Genomic DNA, 10,692 nt, shown 5'->3' on the forward strand with positions numbered 1-10,692 from the left:
GATTTGGCGGGCTATGTACCTAAAGTCCAAGATACAATTAATTAAATAACTCTGTTCTTTAAGTACCTTCTTTAACCTCATCTTCAGCAACAATATCCATGGAATCATGGTTGTGACGTCCTAGTAATATACTTGTCTAATGCATATCAGTAGAAAAGCCTACTTATTTAAATTAAAACAAAATTTTTTTTAGCTTTATCCCAAGAGAGACAGAGCATGAATGGGGGAGGGGCAGAGAGAGGGAGAGAGACAGAGAATCCCAAGCAAGCTTCGTTCTGTCAGCACAGAGCCCAACGTGGGGCTTGAACTCACAAAACCATGAGACCATGTCCTGAGCTGAAACCAAGAGTTGGACGCTTAACCGACTGAGCGACACAGGCGCCCCTAAAAGCCTAATTATTTTAAAGCTCGTCAGCCTGTGTCTTGCTCTGTGGTTCCTGCAACACCCCCCTTTTTCTCTCACTGTCCGCACATACCTGTCTGATATGACAGGCAGAGCCCAGTGTTTGCCTGAAGAAGGTCTGGTTCACGAGCCAGAAGGCCATTTGCTTTTCCAAGAGGGTGTTATAAGCAAGGGCGTGAGAGCAATCCCAAGCACTCAGGGCGGAATTTTCTTCCTGATGTAGGACCTCCTCGGACACTTGATCCCAAAGCACCACCACGGCCTGTGCCCCAGGTGGTTTCAAGCTCAGCTTTACCATGAATTCAAGTTCAAGAACAGATCAGAGTGAAATGTAGCAAAATCAGCAACATGTTTCTGTCTTTACATTAGTCTTCCAATTTTCTTGCATTTTCCTTTCTGATAAAAATAATCAATATCCTTATAAAGTAGCATGGGATTTCGTAAGAGTAGAAGCTCTAAACATGCCAGTGCTGCCGCTAACTTGGAAATTAAACACTTTTTCACGCATGTGTCTTAAAAGAAGTAATGCTCAGTTCGTGGGCATTGTATGATAGTTTTGTTGGTTATCATTACCCGAGTTTTAAAGACCTCTGTGAAATCAGTGATGTTAGTAAGCACATCATTAAACATTTTTCTTGCAGCTATAGTTTTTTTTCTTTTATTCAATATCCATTGTCCTGAATAGTTGCTTGTAGATCAAATCTTATTTTAAATGCTCTCAGGGCGTTCAGTAATGGAAATGCCCAATGAATCCTTCTGAGGTTAGAAGAACACTCATATGCTGATGTGTTTACGTACCGACTTCATTGTTTTATAGGTTCAGATTTAAACTTTATTATTTCCCTTAAAGCAGAGTATACTTGTAACTTCTATTATTTTTAAAATATTCTCAGTGTTTAAAAACGGATCATTGTCATTAAACATTCATGCTCTGTGCTCAAAAGTCAACTCCACATCATATTCCTTTGAGAAGGTCACTAATGAATAGGACTGAATCTGGGACTCCAGGAACCCAGATGAGAAAGACCTAGCATTTTCTCTTGTCAGTCATGACCTCAGTCTTTATTTGCAGGAGCAAATGTTTCCGATGAAACCGGGTGAAGCCATGAGATGGATGCTGTGATCCTAAGAGGAAAAGAGTTTGGATGGGAGCACTTGACATTCCCTACTTGTGGGACAAGTGTGTTCTCCAGGAAGTGATACAAACTGCTGGAGGACAATGTGTCTTTTAAGGGAGAATCAGTAGCAGGTTCTTTTACTTTACATAGGAGGAAGGTGGTTCTTTGCTCTACAATTCTGTTTTCTGTTGTTGTTGTTGTTTTTAACATCCCTTTATTTTTGAGAGATAGAGTGCGAGCGGGAAAGGGGCAGGGGGTGAGGGAGACACAGAATCTGAAACAGGCTCCAGGCTCTGAGCTGTCAGCACAGAGCCCGGCGCGGGGCTCGAACTCCCAGAGTGTGAGATCATGACCTGAGCCGAAGTCGGACGCTTAACCGACTGAGCCACCCAGGCGCCCCCCTTCCGTGAGACTCTTGACAGAAAATACATAAGCTAAGTCTCATCATGAGGAAACATCAGACAAGCCCGAAGTAGGGCTTTTCCAAAGCATAACTTCCCTGTACTCTTCAAGAAGGGGAGTGTCAGGAAAGAGAAAGATTCGGGAACAGTCCAGATGAAAGGAGCCGAGAGAGACATGACAACAGAATACAATGTGGGATCCTGGATTGCTCTACACAATTGTCGAGCTAAATCAGACTTACATCTGGAGATTAGGTTATAGTATTATGATGTCGTTAAATTTTTGATTTTGGAAGTTGTCCTTTGGTTATGTGAGAGAATGCCCTCGTTTTTAGGAAACGCTCCCTGAAGTATCTGGGAGTGAAGAAGAATTTTAAAAATATGGGAAGTCCTTGGAACAATGCCTGGCACTTAGCAGGAGAGGAGTGTCCCCTGTTCTTTGCTAACTGAACTTTTAGTTATTTGCTAACTGAATTTTTTTCTGGTGCCAAAATCCACTTAGCGTCCAACAGTGCCATTGTGGCCTTCATTAACAATGTTGTAGGAAACTGGCTAATCCTGCTGCTTTTACTTTTCCTGTTTCTCAGCCTTTGATTTTGGATCTTATGCAGTCTCAGAAAATATAGAAAAGCTACAATGAGTTTTCTTTGCAGACTTAACATTTCTCCATTCCTCTTGGTTCCTCCTGCCCTCTCTATCTCTCTCCATGCCTCTTTTAGTTCAGTTCAGTGCATTTAGACTATGGAAGGTGAACCTACCTGGGGTGCCTGGAACAAAATGGAGTGGATCGACTCATCTGCCTCAGTAGAGGATCCCTGCTACCAGGCACTGGGAGGGCAGCTTGTCCAAGTGGAGTGGGACATTTGTAGAGAAGAATATTCCCCAGAGATCTTTAAGTGCTTTACCATGGTCGTCTCTTCCCCCATAGGATGAGCTAATCAGGTGGTATATGAAGGAGGGGTGTTAAATAAAAATGCCTACCTACCCAAGCCATATGTTGGTCCCCAATTCCTCGTGTGGAGAACTCTGAAGGGACCAATGTGGCCAGATAAGGGCAAGAGAGCTACCTTTCAAAACCCTGCCATGCATGGATGGCTAAACCTTGAACCAACACTTGGTGACTTCTACGTTGGGGTGAGTGGACTGAGTGAATGGGGTTTTAAACCTTAATGGAGAGAGGTTTGCCAATGGGAAGGATGGAAAATGGTTTGGCTCCCCTCAATCTGTATACACTTCAGAGGAGTGAGAGAGGTGTCATTCCTAGATATTGTGTTGCTTGCAAAAGTAGGAGGGTATACTTCTTGGGTATTAGGACCGTGTCAGCACGATTTGAGGCACTATCTCCCAGAGAGTGAGATCAGCAATAAACACACGTATGTCTAATTCTTTTTTAGTCTTTTGAATAGTCAGCGAGAAAGTCTGTTAGGAGTGGAAGAGTCTTTAGCACCTCTCTAATTTATTAAAGGAGAAATCGGGCTTCAAGCTTAGAGGCATCCAGCAAGTAGCCCTATCTGGTTAGAATTTAATAACATTGTTTTATGTTCCTCTATTTATTTGTGGATTCCTTTACTTGCTCATGTATTTGACGGTAGTTATTGAGAATTTACCACGTGACAGGTGAGACTACCACACCGGACAAAGCCGATGGAGCCCATGCACCCATGGAGGATGCATTCCAAGACAGAATAAAACATGCAATATTTCAGGTGGTGACAAGTGTTACAAAGGAAAACTAAGCAGGCTGAAGGGAGTGAGGAGAGGGTTGTTTTGTTCTTTTATAAGGTCAAGGCTTGCCTTGGCAAGGGGTAGACTTGCTTTCCGTTTCCACTAATGAAATGACATCTCCTTTTAAAATAAAACTTAAGTTAAAATCTGATTTTATTTAAAGAAAATTGTAAGTAAATAATTGTTCAGCAAGATGGTAGGCAAATCCTTTAAGGCAGTGGTTCCTAACTTTGGCTGAGCATTAGAATCACCCGGGGAGTCCTTCCAGTCAAGCCACACTCCAGACCAGGGGCATCAGAGCAATTAGTCAAGCGATTACCCATCCTCCAAACCCATAGGGGGTTTCTTTTCTGGAGATACTGAACTAGACAGGGTGCAGACTCAGATATCAGGCAGGGCAGAAGGTGGGGCCGTGGATCCAGACAGAGAGCTGGAGGATTGAGTGAAGTCTGCTTGGTGAATGCTGAGACCCTCAGCACCTCTCACCTGACTGGCTCTTCCAGACACAAGCAGTCTGGCTTATATTCCCCAAAGAGGAGCCTGGGAGATCCTTCCCTGGAGAAACTGAATGATCTCAGGAAACATGATTTGCAAATAATGATGTTTTGGTGGTACCCGATGAAGAAGTTGGCTTTGAACCCAATAATAACCAGTGAAACACATCTCCTTTGTCACACTTGTCTCTGCCCATGAACACGGCGCTTCTAATCAGCTTTCCAACAAAGGAGTAAAGGAAGGAAGTCCAAATCTACACCTGTTCAGTTCATTGAGTTTTAAGAAGTGGGTTTTGGAGTTGAAATTGGAGGGGATGGTTCGATCCTGAATTAAGTAGGTCACACAGCGGCGGTAGTTTGTAGGTGGTACCACTCAACTGGCCTGCCATTGGTGTGTGCTGTTTAATAAGAATAATCACAGTGCCTGCAGTGAGCCTGGCACTGTTCCCAGATCTTTATGTACTATTTTACTCTACCTCCAAAAGGAAAATGCTATTATTTTCTTCTTTATAGGTGAGTAGACAGAGGCTCAGACAGGTTAAGGAACTTGCTACATTCACACATCTGGGATTTGGATCAAGGTGGTCTGGCTCCAGAGTCCCTGTCCCCTTCTAATAGGCCATTGGCTGGAGCTCATCCAAAGCAGTGCCATAAGCCTGGCAGTGTGCAAGCAGCTCCAACAGGGGCCAGCATCACCCCAAAGTGACTCCTACCCTGGGGAAAGGGGAAGATAACCACACACACACACACACACACACACACACACACACACCAGTCTGACTGCAGCAGTGGACTGGGGGCAGACATCTGGTGTGACTGCAGGTCAGTGAAAGGTTTTCAAGGTACAACACCAGGAAAGTGCATTGCAGTTCAGTGATACCGTATCTCTGGTAAACACCTGGTCTGACTCAACTGAAGTCCCAGGTGGCCCCAGACTGGCCACTAACAACACAGGGACCAAAGTTTGCCTACAACAGGCAATGAGAGCCAGTGCAGATGAATGGGCTGAAGGCAAAAGTAGTTCAGCCACAGCGGCAGGGTGCATGAAACACACATAGAAGACACTCCTGAAGTGCAAGTCCTGGTGAACAGAAACGATCAGAGGGTACCACAGGACCTCTTCCTCATAAGGTCACTACTTTCTTTTCTTTTCTTTTCTTTTCTTTTCTTTTCTTTTCTTTTTTAGGTCGCTACTTTCAAGAGCAGGAAATATAGCTGACTTTCCAAACATATAGAAATAGACACAGAGAGTTAGACAAAATGAAGAGATGGAGGAATATGTCCCAAATGAAAGGACAGGACAAAAAGCACAGCAAGAGAGTTAAACAAAAAGGAGATATGTAATATGCCTGATAGAGAATTTAAAGTAATGGTCCTAAAGATACTCCCTGGACTTGAGAAGAGAGTGGAAGGCCTCAGTGAGACCCTTAACAAAGAGGAAACATTAAAAAGGACCGATCAGAGATGAAGAACTCAATAACTTATATTAACAATGTATAAGATGGGATAAAGAATAGACTAGAGGAAGCAGAAGAATGGACCAGTGGCCTGAAGAACAGAGTAATAGGAAGCAATCAAGCTGAACAGGCACGAGAAAAAAAATAATACAAACTGAAAATAGATTTTACAGAACTCAGAGACACCATCAAGCATGATAACATTCACATTACGGGGATTCTAGAAGGAGAAGAGCTAGAAAAGGTGGCAGAAAATGTATTTAAAGAAATGGTAGTCGAACACTTCTTGAATCTAGGGAAAGAAACAGAAATCCAGATTTAGGAGGCACGGTGTGCCACTAAAAAAAAGGAACCCAAGGAGGTCAGCACTAAGATACATAGTAACTACAATGGTAAAATAGTAGTGATAAAGAGAGAATTTTAAAAGCCTCGAAAGAAAAAGAAATGGTTACATAAAGGGAAACCCCACAAGGCTATCAGCTGATTTTTCGGCAGAAACTGTACAGGCCAGAAGGGAGCAGTATGATTCAAAGTACTGAGAGAAAAAAATCCACAGCCAAGAATACTCTATCCAGCAAGGCTATCGTTCAGAATAGAAGGAGAGATAAAGAGTTTCCTAGACAAACAAAAGTGAAAGGAATCCATGGCCACTAGAACAGCTCTGCAAGAAATGTTAAAGTCAGATGCTCAACCGACTGAGCCACCCAGGCACCCCAAGTGTCTGAATCTTGATTTCAGCTCAGGTCATGATCTCACTGTTGGTGAGTTCAAGCCCCAAGTGGGATTCTCTTGGGATTCTCTCTCCCTTTCTCCCTGCCCTTTTCCTGCTCTCTCTCTCTCTCTCAAAATAAATATAAATAAACTTAAAAAAAAAAAAGCTTTCTTTCAAATCTCATGACATAGGTATTCACCTCTTTTCTGCCCACTTGCAAGATCTACTCTTGAAAAGCTGGGGATTCGGTCTTGTAGGCTGAGTCAAATCAGCTTTTGGAGGCGGAAATAAAAACACAGGATGCTCAGTTACATTTGAATTTCAGATAAACAATGAATACTTTTTTATGGAAGTATGCCCCCAATATTTCATGGGATATGTTTACCCCAAACGATTATTTTGTTTTTTAACTGAAATTCAAATTTAACAGAGCATCCTGTATTGCTATTTACTGCATCTAGCAATCGCATCCCCAAGTCCCGTATTTATCTCCCCTCCCAATTCTGAATTGGGTGCCTATCACCTGTTCTCAGAATGAGTCATGCATCCGTCTCCACTCATTCCCCTACTGAACAGTAAACTCTTCCAGGGCAGAGATCATGGCTGGTTCACCACTGAATCCCCAGTGCATCAGACATGATCAGGCAAGTGGTAGACTTCAGTGTTTGCTGAATGATTCGCGCCTAATTCCTGTTCCCTATGGTTCCCATCCCCTGTTCCAGGGAGGAAGCCACCCCGAGATCCAAAGGAAAACCCGGATATCTCTAACCTGAAGCCTCAGATCCCAGTGTTGGAGAGGGAAACCCTGAATTGGGTCTCAGGAGTACTCCTGGGGTCAGGCTGGTGTCCACAACGGATCTTGAGAGCCAGTAAGAGCCAGGGCGAGTAGCAGTGGTGAGATAAGAGCCAGGACCAGGAAGGATCAGGGAGGAGTAGGAACAGATAGAAGGAACAGGATTGTTGATGTGTATGAAATCTGCAGTGGGTGTATCTCCAGCAGGGGTGATCTCATTCCCTTCACGCTCTTCTGTGGTTGGGTGGGGCTATTTTAGGGGACTGGCACTTGGTAGGCATGCCAAATTTTGCCTGAGGCTGGGAAAGGCAGGAACATCCCTCTGAGGCTCTGTGTCCCTCCAGGCTTTGCAGAGCCACCGGGAGACGGAGCTGTGTGCGGCTGGCAAGGAAGATCTGATGTCCCAGCTAGAGAGAACCGGGGAGGGAGACTTGTTTTGAATGCAGCAAATCTCTTTGGTATCCGTCTTTGCAATGAGTAAATAAGTGGAAATAGATACTCATTTCTTTCTTCAGGGTTATTTTAAGAAGAGCCAAGGAAAGCAAACAATACTAGTTGATAAGATAAAGTCTAATAATTGGCAGTCTTTTGAAAGTTGATTTCATTGGTAGAATGTATCTGACATCTGTACTTCACAGAATGTGGCTGTGGCTGAGCATTGTTTTTACTGGCTTCAAAGATTTTTTTTGTTTTGTTTTGGTTTTAGATTCTTTGTTTAAGGTATAAAAATGGATGAGGGCCCCTAGTTATATTTATACTAAAGATAAAGTTATCAGGAAATCATATGCTTATCAGTGCTTTTCACAGCCTGTCAGCTGTTGGTCTTAAAGCAATCAGTCAAACCAGATGAATTTAAACATAACAGGACCGAAGACCGTTTAAAAGAGAAAATAAACAAACATAACTTGCTTTTGCATGGGGCGCCTGGGTGGCTCAGTGGGTTAAGCACATGACTCTTGATTTCCGCTCAGGTCATGATCTCACAGTTCGTGAGTTCAAACCCTGCATTGGGCTCTGTGCTAACAGCATGGAGCCTGCTTGGGATTCTCTCTCTCCCTCTCTCTCCCTCTCTTGCCCTCTCTCTCTTCCACGTGCGTGCCTGCTCTCTCTCCCCCTCTCAAAATAAACATATAAACTTAAAAAAATGCTTTTGCTTTGTTTGTAAAATATCTTTTTCAGAGATTTCTCCGGACTCCTTACTGCAGTCACCCAGGTCAGACAGAGGGGAAGCAGGACCCCTGAGTTAAGAGCAAGGTTCTGTTGAGAAGTTCAGACTCGGTAGTGAGCATTCAAAGAACAACCCCAAACAGAGCTTTTCTGGCATTTCTGCACATTGCTACACTCTGGCAAAGAGGCTAAGTGATGCTCTGACCCCCATGTGTCTTTTCAGTTCTGTTAAAAAATTGTGTAGATGCACTATAAGAGCCCTAGGCTGGGTCCCAGGGGTGATGATATAATGAAAGGCTTTGGGCTCTCAAGGGGTTGACAACCCGATTAGTGGAGATTAGTGGGGGTACTAGACAGTCTCCAGAGGGTTCTTTGATTACTTGCCCTCCTCCTATACCTCCCATTGCCCTCCAACCCCACCATTAAATCTATTAGCAATGACCTTGAATCTGTCTACTGCCCTTTCTTCCCTACCACCACTCTGGTCCAGGACATAGACGTCTTGCCTGGACGTGGGCACAGGCTGTCGATGGTCCTCTGGGCCCATGGGGTGAGCTGAATAAGATATCCCAAAGACATCAGGTCCTATTCTTGGAAATCTGTAAGCATTGCCTTATTTGGAAAAGGGTCTATGCGGATATGATTAGGTGAAGAGACCTGAGAGGAGAGATTATCCTCGATCATCAGGGTGGGCCCTAAATGCAGTGCCAGGTGTCCTTATAATAAGACAGCAGCAGAGGGAGCTTTGGCACACGGAGATGAGAAGGCGATATGAAGACAGAGGCAGAGAGGTCACCAGTGACGCAGCCATGAGCCGAGGAATGCCAGCCGCCATCAGAAGCTGGAAGACACAGCTGAGTCTTGGCCCAACGCTACTGACAGCCTACTTCTGGCCTCCAGAACCATGAGAAAATCAGTTCCTATTTGTGATGAACAAAGACATGAATGAATAAATAAAAATAAGTAATTAAAAAAAATTATTTTACATTTATTTGTTTTGGGGGGACAGAGAGAGACAGAGCATGAGCACGAGGGGCAGAGAGAGAGAGAGAGACCCAGAATCTGATGCAGGCTCCAGGCTCTGAGTTTCAGCTAAAACTCACCAGCTGCGAGATCATGACCTGAGCTGAAGTCACGCACTTAACCCACTGAGCCACCCAGGTGCCCCCCCTTTTTAAAATATTTATTTATTTTTGAGAGAGAGAGAGAGAGAGAGAGAGAGAGAGAGAGAGACAGAGCATAAGCAGGGGAGGGGCGGGGATAGAGGGAGCATTTCTTTATATCAGCCTGAAAGGAATAAGACATCCTCCCTCACCATTCATTCTAAAGTAGCTTCCAAGTCCCTTGCTATGACTCCACCTCTTTTTAATTATCTCCGTGGTAGTTATTTGGTACATTTCGTATGTATTTGTTGCCGCATTCATTATTTATATTTCCCACTTGTCACATAAATTCTGTGAACACTTTTCTGTGTTGATTATCCTTGGATCCCCAGTGCCTAAAATACTGCGGGGCACGTATTGGCACCCAGTGAATATTTATCGAGTGACAATGAAAGGGAGAAGTGAGTTTTCCAGCAGTAGTTTGGTTTTTTTTTTAATTTTTTTAACGTTTATTTATTTTTGAGACAGAGAGAGACAGAGCATAAACGGGGGAGGGTCAGAGAGAGAGGGAGACACAGAATTTGAAACAGGCTCCAGGCTCTGAGCGGTCAGCACAGAGCCCGATGCGGGGCTCGAACTCACAGACCGTGAGATCATGACCTGAGCCGAAGTCGGACGCTTAACCGACTGAGCCACCCAGGTGCTCCTCCAGCAGTAGTTTTAAAGAGTGTTGTGGGAGCCCAGAGGAGAGGACATTTTCCAGCCTCATAACCTTGATACTTTATCAGGTAATTGCTTCCTGAGCTGTCATATGGACTAGACTGATGAACAGCCCTTATATGCTCTGTGACATGGTCTAACAGAGCAATCTTTGTTCAGAGATAAAAGTGCACTAGTCTTAATGCCAACAATCATTTTCTTCCCTTTTTAAAACATTCTTGAAATGGTCTAAAACCCACCTCGGCTCCCCTGCTGTCAGGCGCAGCTGTATCCTTCACAGCCTCACTGTGTGTGCTCATGGCTCCCAATTTCCCTTGCGCATGGCCCCTTCTCCATGTCAAAGACAGGACACGGCTCGCTGCCTCTGAGTGGTCAGGTGGGCAGAAATTTCTTCCGCCTTTCAGCCCACAAACACACGTCTATTACAGGCATGTCAGCTGAAGTCCTACATCCTGGTGTGCTTCTGGAAATTCTGGAGAGGAGCCCTTCAATAACCTGCCTCTGGATCCACGTCTTACCCATCTTATCCACATTTTGTCCCTGGGGTATTTCCTCTTGCTGTCATACACCAGAAAGTGTAGATGCCTATTGGTTTTGGC

This window comes from Acinonyx jubatus, chromosome C1, assembly GCF_027475565.1.
Source record: "Acinonyx jubatus isolate Ajub_Pintada_27869175 chromosome C1, VMU_Ajub_asm_v1.0, whole genome shotgun sequence".
NCBI classification, from domain to species: Eukaryota; Metazoa; Chordata; class Mammalia; order Carnivora; family Felidae; genus Acinonyx; species Acinonyx jubatus.